Source organism: Balearica regulorum, chromosome 3, assembly GCF_011004875.1.
Source record: "Balearica regulorum gibbericeps isolate bBalReg1 chromosome 3, bBalReg1.pri, whole genome shotgun sequence".
In the NCBI taxonomy this organism is placed as follows: Eukaryota; Metazoa; Chordata; class Aves; order Gruiformes; family Gruidae; genus Balearica; species Balearica regulorum.
The window spans coordinates 40,794,564-40,807,576 of record NC_046186.1 but is presented as its reverse complement, the minus strand read 5'-3'; the positions used below and the strand labels follow the sequence as shown (position 1 = coordinate 40,807,576).

Genomic DNA, 13,013 nt, shown 5'->3' with positions numbered 1-13,013 from the left:
CAGTATTGGGTACGGGTTATCCCTCAGCTTTTTTTAGCTTCCAGTGAGTTCGTCTACTAATCGAGTTTTCAGCAATGCCTGAGGGCGCTGGCAGTTTGGGGTACTCTGAAAACTGATTTTAGGCCACCTATTCCTTCCAAATTACTGTTTCCCCATATTTAAAACCTGTACTTCAGCAAAACCTAATTCTTTAGTTCCGTAATCTTGAACGATGACGTGGAAGTTAATAGCTTTGGGTCTGAAATATCTCTGAGCTCAAGGGAATGTCTGAGAACTGTGTTGTTTACACTATCCTCCTTTGTAGGTAAGAATATAGTGTTCTTTTTTACTTCCAGTCCCCATTTGGCCATAGTCTAAGAATCACGAGTTGTGCTTGAACTCCCACTTCATGTTCAGCAGTGATTGCTAGGAGCCCATTCTAGTTAACGTCTCCACATTTTCCTTATTAAAATACTGCCCTAGGTCTTCTGAAGTAATGCATATGACTTGCACATGTATATATATATGAGTTCCTGTCTTTCATTGTGCGCTCTTTCTTTCACTATAGACATATCCTAACATTCTGTAAAATACTTTTGTTCTCTTCTGTGTATTAAATGGCTCCTGGATAATACTTTCTTCTAGAGGAACCCGTTTTTCTCAGCACTGCTGTTAGTAGTCCCGTGTCTCATCAACGCAAAGCAAGGAACATCAAATTGTCAGTTTCCATTTGCTTTTGTCATTTCCTTGGGCCTGTAGCAGATAATGAATCTTGCCCCAAGAGGAGGGGTAATGGTATTTTGGCTAACCAAGAGTGGCTGAAAAGTAAATAAAGAGATAAGGTATAAGCTGGACTTGCAAAAAAACCTGGCAGAGAGTAGCAGTCTTCAGCAAGTTCAAATCATGAACAATTCTATGAGAAGTTTGTGTGGATAAAGCACTATGAATGTTTCAATCAGTTATCTGTATTTGTGTTGTTGCATTTTTGGATTGTCTATTTAAGATCAACTTTGTAAATTTGAAGTAAATTTTTAATGGAGAGGGAAAAGGCTGTTTGTCTAGGACACATAATTTTGAGCTTGAAATTAAAAGAAACTAGAACAAAAAGAACACATCTTAAGAATTGGTTTTTTACATAAGTTTAGAGTTTCTTGAAGTGTTCTGAAATTCCAGGTTATTTATCCTCATTTAAAAGTCACAGGAAGAACATGTTGGGAAGCATTCCTAGAAAAACGTATCTGTAAACAAATCTCCTGCTAGTTAAATCTAATTGCCAGCACATAACTATTGAAATGATCCTCTGCTTCCCAAAACTTAGAGAATTAAAATTACGCTCAACAGCTTTCTTTTTCCTGTCTAAAGGAGATTTCTGAATTGTCCATGTGCTTTCCAATGTATTGGATTTTAACAATTCTGACTGTGGCACTTTTAAAATTCAGCAGTGAAAGTATGCTATTTACTGGTCTTTCTCAGCCTTTCTCAAAGCTCTAAGCATAAACTCTTTAAGACATTGACTGTCTTATTACCCAGCAATAAAGCAGCAAATATGTTGGTGAAGGGAAAAAAGCAATTATACCTAGCTAGAATTGGTTTCATAATAGACTTATAATTGCTTTTGACACTAATGTGTGGACAGTATTTTTTATTTTGTCCTTGTCTTTGCCAGCAGGTTTGATTAACTGGTGAATTATGGAATGAAGCAGTTTTCTGGCCAATTTTCTTCCATTTTTGTGAAGAACATTCCTTTATGCAGCAGTTGAGGATATGCATAGAGAGCAGGAGGGGTAGAGTTACTGGCAGTGCAGAGCAAATAGCCAGTGTTATTTTTCTTTTATTTTAATAACTTCAGACGTTTATGATTTACGTACTCTGTGCATGTATTAGATCAAATTGGTAGGGGAATAAAGCAAGTAAGAGCAATATTCTGGGTTTTATCAAACTATATGTCTTGAAAGATTATTTTTTTATCTAGGCCTCTCTTTGTCAGTTAACTCCCCCCCCCCCCCCCCCCCAGTTAGAGTGAGTAAAAGTCAATGGGTGGTTTGCATTACAGTTATATAGCACATTTTCTTTCTCTTGAGGGTTCCTTTTCCTCTGAGTTTTGCTGCTTTTTTATGAGCAATTAATATACCCTTGGAACTGATACAGTGGTGGCTTACACAGGTTGATATAGTAGGGCATATGAAAGTGCGAAGCATGGCTATCTCTTTGGGTTTTGTTACTTATCTCAAGCTGTTAAAAACCAGTATTTGAAGATAGCAGTAAATCTGCAGTACCAGGTAAAACTTTAAGGACGTTGCAACCTGCATTTGAGGTTAATATGTTGGAAACGCAGTTCAGACAACAAATTTTCACCCTCATGTGTTATCACCATCTTAAGAACATCTTTGAGATAAGAGTATTCATACGCTTTTAATTTATTAGGAGCATTTGAGTTTGGTGTAGGGTTTTTAGTGGGTTTTGTTGTTGATGTGGTGGTGGTGGGATTTTATTTGGTTTTGGGTTTTTTTTTTTAAAGTGACAATCACAGCAGACTCTAAGGCTTTCTACGTTTTGGGCTTGAAATAACCACAGTTTTTAAAAATTTCTTTTTTTACAATGTATGTTATAGGTGTTAAACAATCCTTGGCCTCATTTAAAGTTACCGTTATCTAGTGAAACATGTTTATTATACTACTGCTATAGCAGAAAATTTCTAATGAGGCTTTAAATCTGATTATTGTTTTTAATAAGTAAGAAGATTTATGTCAATATTTAAGAATTGTTTGTATGCCCTATGATAACTGCAAGGAGTTTTAGGTAGTACTAGCAGTATTGATGTGGAATTTTATCTAAGACAATATTGGTAAATATTTAAGGGAAATCATAGATTCAAACTATATTTCAAATCTGTATCTGCTCAAAAGAATAGTATTCATAAACATATGTTCTCAAAAGAATAATATTTAGACAAAGAATTATTGTTGCTCTTATTTTCATCAAAAATACATTTTTTTGTTTCGTTACTTCTGTGAACTTGATGAGTGTGATTCCTGTGACACTTCCTTAGGATAATGAAACAGGAATTACATCTTCATATTCATCACAACTTCGTGAACAGAATTTTTCATTATATATGGTCAGAGCAGACTGTTGTTTGGATGCATTGCTCTATTCTGAAAGAGGACTGCTTAAAAATAGTATTGCTTTGCCCAAAAGATCTTTTTCCTATGTTTATTCAGTCATCTCTGCAACTATAGCAACAAATGTACTCATAGCAATGAATACCTCATTAGTATAGCTGAAAGAGCAAGCTAGGTTTCTTTTGCATCACTGACAAATGTCTTGACAGGGTTTACCAACTCTGTGCGCAGCACAACAAGGTCTGCAGGGAGACAAGGAATTCCTGCTAGCTTCTGAGTCTGCTCATATCTGCCCTGGGGAGACCTTATTGCAGCCTTCCAGTACCTGAAGGGGGCCTACGGGAAAGCTGGAGAGGGACTGTTTACAATGGCACGTAGTGACAGGACAAGGAGTAACGGTTTTAAACTGCAAGAGGGTAGATTTAGATTAGGTATGAGGAGGACATTCTTCACTGTGAGGGTGATGAGGCACTGGAGCAGGTTGCCCAGAGAAGTTGTGGATGCCCCCTCCCTGGAAGTGTTTAAGGCCAGGTTGGATGGGGCTTTGGGCAACGTGGTCTAGTGGAGGGTGTCCCTGCCCATGGCAGGGGGTTTGGAACTAGGTGATCTTTAAGGTCCCTTCCAACCCAAACCATTCTATGATTCTATGATTTGTATTCAGATTGTCTCAGCATAACCATCAATCCATCTCCAGAGATGGTGGCAGCTGAATGGATGCTAAAAGACTGACAAATGGGACCTGCTTAGGTAGATCTTTTCCTTACATTTAATTAGCCATTTTTTGTATTCTTCTCCAAGAACATTGGGATTTTTTCATCTTTAGAAAGGATCTAACAGGATCCTTCCTTTCTTGACTAGAGCTCCTTAAAGATTTACACCCTTGAGTGGCCTCAGAAAAGCTGTGCGTTTTCTCAAGCATGGGTTTCTTTCCTACCTCCAGTTCTTGTATTTCACTGAGAGAAGGAGTAGCTTCTCAGATCCCGCCCCTGCCAAGGCTTGTTATTTTCAAAGAAAAATGGACATACTGGTCTTCGGCCACAGATAAGGTGGATCTCTGATTACACCAGCATATTCAAGACTGAAAAAGTGAAAAACCTGTACCACTGGTTAGAATGCGTTTCATTAAAATTCTTGGAATATATCTTGGAGGTTTTTTTGAAGTGTAGCTGTGTTTTTCTTAGGGTTAAGAAAAGAATCAAGTGTACTTCTGAATTACCGCAGCTGGAACCACACATCACGTCTTATTTTTGTTTTGAGAAAATTAATTCTTGAAATACATTCCCAGGGCTCAGTTTGAACCTTACAAAAGTAAATGTGGTAGACCTCTCCTTTCACAGCCTCCCTCCATCATTCCTTTCCATGACCTGAGTTAAGACATAGTGTTCCAAATTGAAAGCTGTTGTTGGCCATTAATAGATGGCCATCTTCTTATTAACAATAGTGCATATCAGTAAATCTGTGTTAGCTTGGGTGGACTGTAGAAAGGTTACTCAAAAAGGCCAGGAGTCTCAGCACTATATTTAATAGTACAATAAGTGGCTAAAACTTTTAATTATACTGGGAAAAATGAATGTTGTCCACATAGCTTTAGTTATTCTCAGTGAAAATGTGGAAGTAATTACTTCAAACAGCAGTAGACTTTGTACTGTGTTATATAATATATCCAGTAATGAAATTGTTCTTAGAGTTATAAATTTGGGACTTTAATACCAGAGTTAGAGTGCTGGCTGTTTTTTTTTCTAGTCTGAAAATCAATTTATTGTGAAATGAAATGCACTTTTAAAGTGCAATTTTAAAGTTTGGCAGCATTGATAGTTGTGCCTTGCCATTTGTTGTTGGTACTAGATTTTGGAAACGGGCAATATCTTTGCAATGTTATATCTTTATAATGTTGTCTTGAGCGTTATTCTGAGATGCTTTCATTGACTTTTTGTTTTTTGTAAGACTGAGTTTTGGTGGCAAGAGGAAGAAAAGAAAGGAACAATCACCTAGGCACAGTTTGTATATTCTTGGAATCTCTAAAATTGTTACCTTATTGAACTGTGATATTGATGAAAAAAGCAGCATCACTGAATTTGTCTGCCTCTATAATCAAGGAATCATTAAACACAGTTTACTCTTTTATTGTTAGCTGGGAACACATCTACTCTGTGAGCAATTTTCACCTTTCAATGTGATTTCCAAATTCTTTTAGAAATACGTTTTTGAGCAATGTTGAATCTTTGCTCTTTGTCATTACACTTGCATGATTGGTCACTTGTGTTGCATAGCTTGCTTTCTTTTCATTTATTAGTGTGCATCAGAATTCAAGGAGGTGACATGGTCAAGGCTGCCAGCTCTCCCACCCATCATGTAAGGGTAGCAGCAGTCCATGGAGGAAGCTGAGATTTAGACTTCCTTGATGCTAAAGTATTAAAGACCAGTGAGGTTAATGCTAGCCTTGGAGCCTTAGCCTTTTATTTATACAAATATTTTAGGATTTTTAACAAGGATTTTATCTTCATTATATTAAACAGGAAGTACAGGTACATAGAAATAATTAAACTCTTGGAAATGATGCAAGTCTTAGCTTTCATTGCCTAAACGAACCCACAGTTGTTGCGCAAGGCTTTTTTGTGTGGACAGTCCCAGCCCGGATGTCATCACTAAAGCCTATTGTCTAGTGCAAATGCTGTCTAGCAGGAGTAGAAAAAAAGTTCCTTTGTGTGCAGTCTGTGGTCCCGTGGAGAATTGTGCCCATCACTCTCAATGGAACAATAGGGCTAAAGGTTAAACAATGATACAGGTCAAATGAACAACCTTTTTCAAATGTTAGCATGCTGTATGTCAATGTCTTGTCAGTTCTTAGACTATTATCTGGTTTTAAAATGACAGCTTGTCCTAGAGGGATTAGAATGAAGGTGAGTAATCTCTGCTAGAAGATTAAATGGCCTAGGATCTTCCTGAAAGTTTTCAGTCAAATCTGTGAACTGACAGATGACTTTGTTCTTCTGGTTTATTTGACATTTGGATTTTTATTTTTATTTTTTGAAACTGTTTTTGTTGTAGTTAGGGAAGGTGGAATGTTTAAAAGTTTGTACCAATAAAAATATAGCTACTGTTGAGGTGGTCGGTTTTGGAAAATTAAGTGGCTGTGGACCTCTGATGATAAAGGAGATTGTGTAAGTACATGACTTGCTGATGTTGGTGTGAAGTATTCTGCAGGCAGCTGAGGCAGCTGTAAGCTAGTATTTGCATGGCCTGACAAAATGAACCCTGATAAAAGGCAGAATATGTGGACATAGCTCATCGGTGTCTACCAAGAGAGCTGTTAACTCAAAACTGACTGTAAATGACCACAAAGCCCTGTCTTATGTCGCCAAGTAGCCTACAGACAAAAAATATGGAGGAGGTTTGCAGTCATGGGACAGAAGATGAAAGAATTCAATAGCAGCAATGGCAGCAGCAGAGGTGTCACATAATCTCTATTTATTGAAGGTTTTGAATTCTGCATCTCGGTGGAGAGAGAATGTTACCATCTGGAGGGTTTTTAATGCCAAGAAGACTTGTTTCCTCTGTTTTTATTTTTGTTTTTATTTTCTATGCCTTAAGGAGTAGCTTAATCAGCTCACCTTTCAATCCTGCATTTCCTGACCCAGAGTTGGCAGTCACTCTTCGGTGTCTGGCCTACACCATAGTCCTCACTCCATCTGTTCTGTTCCAGGTTTTTGGCCTGTTCATCATCTCATCTCCTTTTAATTATCTTCTAACCCATCTCCCCTCTACCATTTTGTTTCTGTTTGCTTTTATTTCTTTACTTCATGTATTTCTTCCTTGCTTTGTCCTATTTTATCTCCCCAAAAATGGAATGTCCAGTATTGTAAAAGCACTATTGCCTTATTCCACGTTGAGATGCTTTTGTGCTGGTGGTTATCTTCACTCAAATCTTCTTTTTGGAGTGCTTTTCTTCCTGTAAATGCAAATAATGTTTGACCTGAGGAACCTAGTAAACAAATAGTGAATAAGAAGCTGGAAAGATGTTACCTTATGCTTATATTAGAATTCGAAATCTTCACTTGGCAGCTGTCCTGTATCCCAGCATGTAGTACTTCAGCCTGATTTTTCAGAATTATTTTACCATGTGAATTTTAAAAGTAAGGACAACCAACCAGACCAAGTGGAAGCTTTGTAAATTGGGATATGAAATAGATGACCAAACTGTGGCTCTTGAGCTTAATGCAGGTTACTACCTCTTAACATTCACTGCTTGAACTGAAGTTATTTCATGCAACCAGCTGCAGCACTGGAATGATGTGGATACTGTTGGGTAAACATAATTTCTGCAGTGAGACGATGAGGGTGGCAGGGTCTTTGTAGACCAGGGCTCGTGGGATGTCCAGCTGCCTCTGGGTGTTCCTTTTCTTTCTGTGGGGCAGAGAGGCTGCAGTTATTTGCTTTACACCAAAAGATTTTCCCTCATGCTAGGGAAAAGAAAAAAAATGACTTGGCTATGGCTAACTTTTCAGCCTCTTTGCTCCGGTGTAGTCACTAGGAGACCCATTCATGATCAAGAATCTGTGTTCATTTCCTAGAGTTAACAGAAGAGGATTAGGCTACTTGCTTTTGATTATTATTATTTGTGATGTTGAAGGTCAAGTATAATATTTCAGCACAGTATAATTTTGATTAGGGAAAAGGGGAAATAGGTTTTTGCTTTTGGTTTAAGAAATTATTCCCACATTAGTAACACTGCACATTTTTTTGGAAAATGATCTACTGAAGTTAAAACAAACAGACTCAAATATTTCCATGAAGGATTATTTTCATAGCTAGTGGCCTATGTTAGATATTGCTAGTGGTACAAATTAAATTAATGTAGAATAATTCAGATGTGGAATATATAATTAAATTCTGACTTGCCAGACTATGGTGTGGGAAGGAAAACAATGAAACTAGTGGAAAAATAAAGGCATATGGATGAAGCATTATGCTTGGTGCACATTGTAAATTTAAACGTCAGAACAGTATATATATTAAATTTAATTTTTAACATTTTAACATTAGCTTTGAACATTCTAATGCTTTTGTAAATTTTCTTCTGTATTTTGTGCAACGGAAATAATATAACTTTCTAAGTAGGAAAAATGTCTTTAACAATGATTTTTACTTTCAGTTTTGTGATGTGTTACTGAAATGGAGAAAATGCAAATCTAGTTGGACCTAATTATCAGTTGGTATCCCAGTATGGGCAATTGAATTGGTATATTTGATACCTTCTGAATTAGAGGACTCAGCTGTGGTGACTAAGTGGGTCAGTCCACTCATTAATTGAGGGGCAACTGTTTAATATTGTCCGTTGTGCCACTTCACAGCCCGTCACTTTCCAAACTGCCTCCTGGCAATGCAGCTCCGCAGGGAAGCCATCAGCCTTCTCGTATTGGAATGATGTTCAAGAGACATGCCCTTAATTTGGATAAAATGAATAAAAGCACAAAGAAAATTGTAAAGATGGGGGTGAAATTTAAAGCAATTTATTATGATACAAGATTATAGGACATCCCTGCTAGGTCTTTCTTTTCTTGTGATATGCCCGGTTTTGCAAAAAAATACTGTACAAAATCTTTTTCATTAAAATCAAGAAATAATAAAATCTTAGCATTTTACTGTTATGGCCTTGCATTGGCAAATTTTAATTTCAGCTTTGCAGCAAATAAAGCCCTCAAGTGCCATTGTGCAGCAGAAGAATCAGATGTTTATAAACATCCAGAATATAATGTTAAATCTTAATTTTTGTGTTAAAATCACTGCATTGGTGCCCAGTGGAATACATTAGCCCAGCTTGAATCAGGCATTGTAACAGTAAATGCATGAAGACTTTATATTCTTGAATATCCATTTTATATCTAATTGAATTATTGTATATACAAATTTGTCTTTGTTGATGAGTCTTAGTGGAAATGCTTAATAAAACATGATCCTTAATTATCTGATTTAATTAAACAGGCCTGTCCATGTTCTTGACAAACAGAGACCGGATTATGTTGTAGCAGTTTACACGGGCTGGATAACAGATTAACCCAATCAAATTTGTAATGTTGGAAGATCATTTAGAGAACAAATTAAAATACATTTGGCCTCGTTGCACTCAGCTCGATGTCATTTTTTCCTTTGACATCAGAACTTTTGAATGTTGTATCTGATCTAAACCCAGAGTATTAGAGAGCTTCTAAACGTTAGTGGGAGAACCTTGCTCAGTTGAGGATGTCGGGTAACAGACTTTACTGAGTATCTGCCATCCATTCAGGAGTGTCACAGATTGTAGAGCATTTGTATATAGGTCAAAGAATTTGCTAGTGGCACTTATTAAACCTCCTCCAGCTCCAACGGGACTCTAGTCTCAGGCAGGTGTGTTCTGCCAGGTGGGAGAGCATGAGGAGAGCGATGTGGACAAAGTCCCAATCCCTAAAAGAAAAAAATTGAAGGTACCTTGCAGGCTGAAATACAGAACTAGCAAGAGCACAGTAAATTAAATGGCCAAGCTATGAAATATATTGCTCTGTTTCTTCATCAGGTAAAATAAATATGAAAAATTATTGCTGTTTGGCAGTGAGTGGCATTCCCTCACAGCCTTGAGGAATCTGTTTCTCCTGTTTTGTAGCTATCACAAAAGTCAATTCAACTTCCTTGGAACAGCCTATTTCTCTTATTTGAAAGAAGCATTTGAAAACATCGTAGTTAATTGGTGTCAGTTTCTCAATTGTGTTTTTGAGAAGAGATTGACAGTGAGAAATGCTTAATAGTTATTTTGAATTCAGGAATGCAGATGTGCTGTCAAATTAAGGATTAACACACATAGCACTCATGTTATTCTTGGGTGTGTTTTTGAATATATTAGGTACATGACCTTTGGAGTTGTTCACTCAGAACCAACAAACTGGTGATAGCTCAGTGAGACTCTTCCTGCAGTGTGCTCTACATTTTTCTAAAATGTCTCTATCCAAATAATTAAGGAACATGACACATAGCTCGTGTTAATAGCATCTTTAAAGAGTGCAGTTAATGAATTAGCTGTAAAACCAAAAAGAGATTTTAAAAAAAAAAAAAATAGAACCATAAAACTTTATTTCTCACCCGCTCTGCAGTATATTTTATTGTTGTTCACTATAGCGTTTTTTCCTTTGTGGCTGGCTAATGTAATCAAGCTAGTGCGGTTCTTCCACCTTCTCAATATTGGAGGTTGCATCCCATCACAGACTACAGTAACTTCTAGATAATCATATATCTGGAAATGGTTTTTCTTTAAATCTCTTAGAGGGGTAGTAGAAAAGATTTAAGAAGCAGGTTTTAGAAGATGATTATGATTTCTCTTGCTTTACATTCTCTATGAAAAAAGCAGACTATAACACTCTCTTGTGAAACTGGCAGCAGTTCTAGTAGGAGCTGGGAAAGCTCTGAGAGTCCAGCATGTGGAATAACTTGGTTTTTCAGAGGTGCCTCACTGATGACCCAAAGTAGGTTGCAGATAGAAGGGATGAGTCTCTTTGGCTTTCTTGCTTGGAGGTGTTGCTCGTTCCCCCTCACATGAGTATAAACAGGAATTTCTATTGCCTTCCTGTTCTGGAAAGAATACATAAGACTCCGGTAAAGACTTTTCTGCAGAACTGCTCTTCTAACAGACAATCTATGAAGAGTAGTGTCGTTAGTTAGAATGCTAATGCCCATGCACTAGTAGTCTGGTCCTTGTCAGTCATCAGCTGTGAAGTTATATGGGCAATGGTTGAGGAAGAAACTGTAGAGTAGCTATGGTTCTTTGAATTATGATGTTACTTATGGTCTATGGCCTGCTAGCATCAAGTCTTCAGAATGCTTGGCTTTTACATCAAGGAGTCTGGGAGCCCTGCATGTCATACTCTTAGCCAGAAAACAGAAGACTTGGAGCTGAAGTAGAGACTGCAAGTTATGCTAGTGGCAGCCTGAACCTGCAGCGTTTCACTTCATCCGCTTAGAATGCAAGAGAGCCACAAAAGAGAACATATTTATAATACATCTGAGAGGGCTGTTGTAGCTGTGATAGCTGTGAGGTAAATAAATGTTTCTTTCAATGCTCCTGCTGAGTTTCTAACTAATTTTAGACCAAAGGAGAGTACATAGGTGCCGGAGCAAACCCAGGTAGAATTAGGTCACCTTCCTTCCTCTCTGTGCACACACCTGTCTGTTGCCTCCTCATGTTATTTCAGCCCTGCTGCTCCTCCCGTTATTAGTGCAGAGCTTGTGGAGGTTCAGTGGAGATGCCCAGGTGAGCTCTTACGATAGCAGGTGAGTTCCCATCCTGCTGCGAGAGCTGTGAATGGGCTGGACGTGGGAGCAGTGACCCCTGATACAGCTGGCCACCTGCAAAGGGCTGTGAAATAGTAGAAAGTGAGCCTCCTGCAAAAAGATGCCTTCTTGCCATTATCTGTAATTAGAACAAGTGGGAGACTGTCAGTAAACACTTTCTTGTGGAATATGAATTTCAGGTTCGTTGTCTTCTAACAGTGTATTGCTACATGAGCCAAGTTAGGGCCATGTGTACTTGAATACCATAAGTCATGCTTTAAAGGGTAAAGCAGTATATTCTATACAGAAATGCTTGCTAAAGATGATGAAGGAGCGTAGCGAGGAAGTTACACGTATTCCTCTTGCAAAAGGATTTTTATTGCTAGAGACTGGTCAATCTGTGAAGCTAAATTCAGTGTTACGAGACACACCTTTGGTCAAGATTTAAAATGAGAAAAGCTCGTCTTGCATGCTCACTTTTTTGGGCTACAAATTTCCTATCTTTAGCAGGTCTTTTTGTGCTGGATTCTGGTCTAGTGTGTTTAAAATATTATTAGGGTAGCTCCCTTATGGAATTCTTAAAACGTGCTTCAGTGACCAGTTGTATCCACTGTGCTTTTGTTGTGGCTGTTGGCTATTCCTATACCTAACAGATGGCACTCGCTTAAACTGACAAGCTGTGGGATAGCCGAGCATTACTAATAAAACCTATGACATGTTAAACTTGACCTGACATTAATCAAGTTTTGAATGCTACAAATGATTCATGGATAATAATTAGTCTCTTGATCATATTAGCAAACATCAGTCTCACACTGCTGCCATTATCTGCTTTCATTCTTATAGGGAACAAATCCATTGCAGTAATTAGGTGGTTTTAATGTCTTTTGAGCCAAAATGTTCCGTATGAATAACTTGGCAAAGAGGTTATTTTTTAGTCTTTCAGTATTATTGGTTTCAGAGCTTCTAGTAAATTAAAAAACTGAAAGGCTTTCTGTAAAATAGTATTTTGTAAAAGGTATGTATTTTTTAATTTTATCAGCTGAGAAAATTCTCATGTGTCTACATAGTCATTTGGTGTAATTTTCATCGCAGTACGATTCAACTGTTGCCACAGATTACACAGTTTAAAATAGTGGCAATTTTGTTAAACAGATGAACTTTTGGAGTTTACTTTTGCTGTTCTTGTTTAGTACTGAGTTACTGGTTAACATCAAGTGCTTTCAAGATGTACGTATTCATACAGACAAAATAACTTTTGCAGCTTTTCTCTGTGTGTATCTTGAATTAGCATCTTGAGTGGATGGCTGCATGAAAGCTAGGACTTGAGCTTTAAGCATAAATTTTTTAAAAGGATTTTCATCCAGTTTGAATTATACACTGATTTTACAGCCCAGGAGCATGAAATTTCTTTTTAAGTAATGAACAAGCGGGAGGTTTATACTTTGTGTTCTTTGTGAAGTTAGGGCAAAGTAGATAATTTCACTGGCTTACTGAAAAAGTAGCAGTTATTCTTCAGTATGTGTTGGTTCTTAATGAGCATATAAAACTTATTTAAATAATTACTTCTTAGGGAGTTAAGTTTTTAATTTATTTTCTACAGTTTTTGATCCTTTA

At 37.4% G+C, this 13,013-nt stretch overlaps 1 protein-coding gene across 1 annotated transcript in view; it reads left to right on the top strand.

Annotated features, from left to right (window-relative positions):
- The window catches only part of RNGTT (RNA guanylyltransferase and 5'-phosphatase), a 195,061-nt gene that overhangs the window by 78,839 nt on the left and 103,209 nt on the right, over window positions 1-13,013 (top strand). The gene's annotated exons all lie outside the window — the stretch shown is intronic.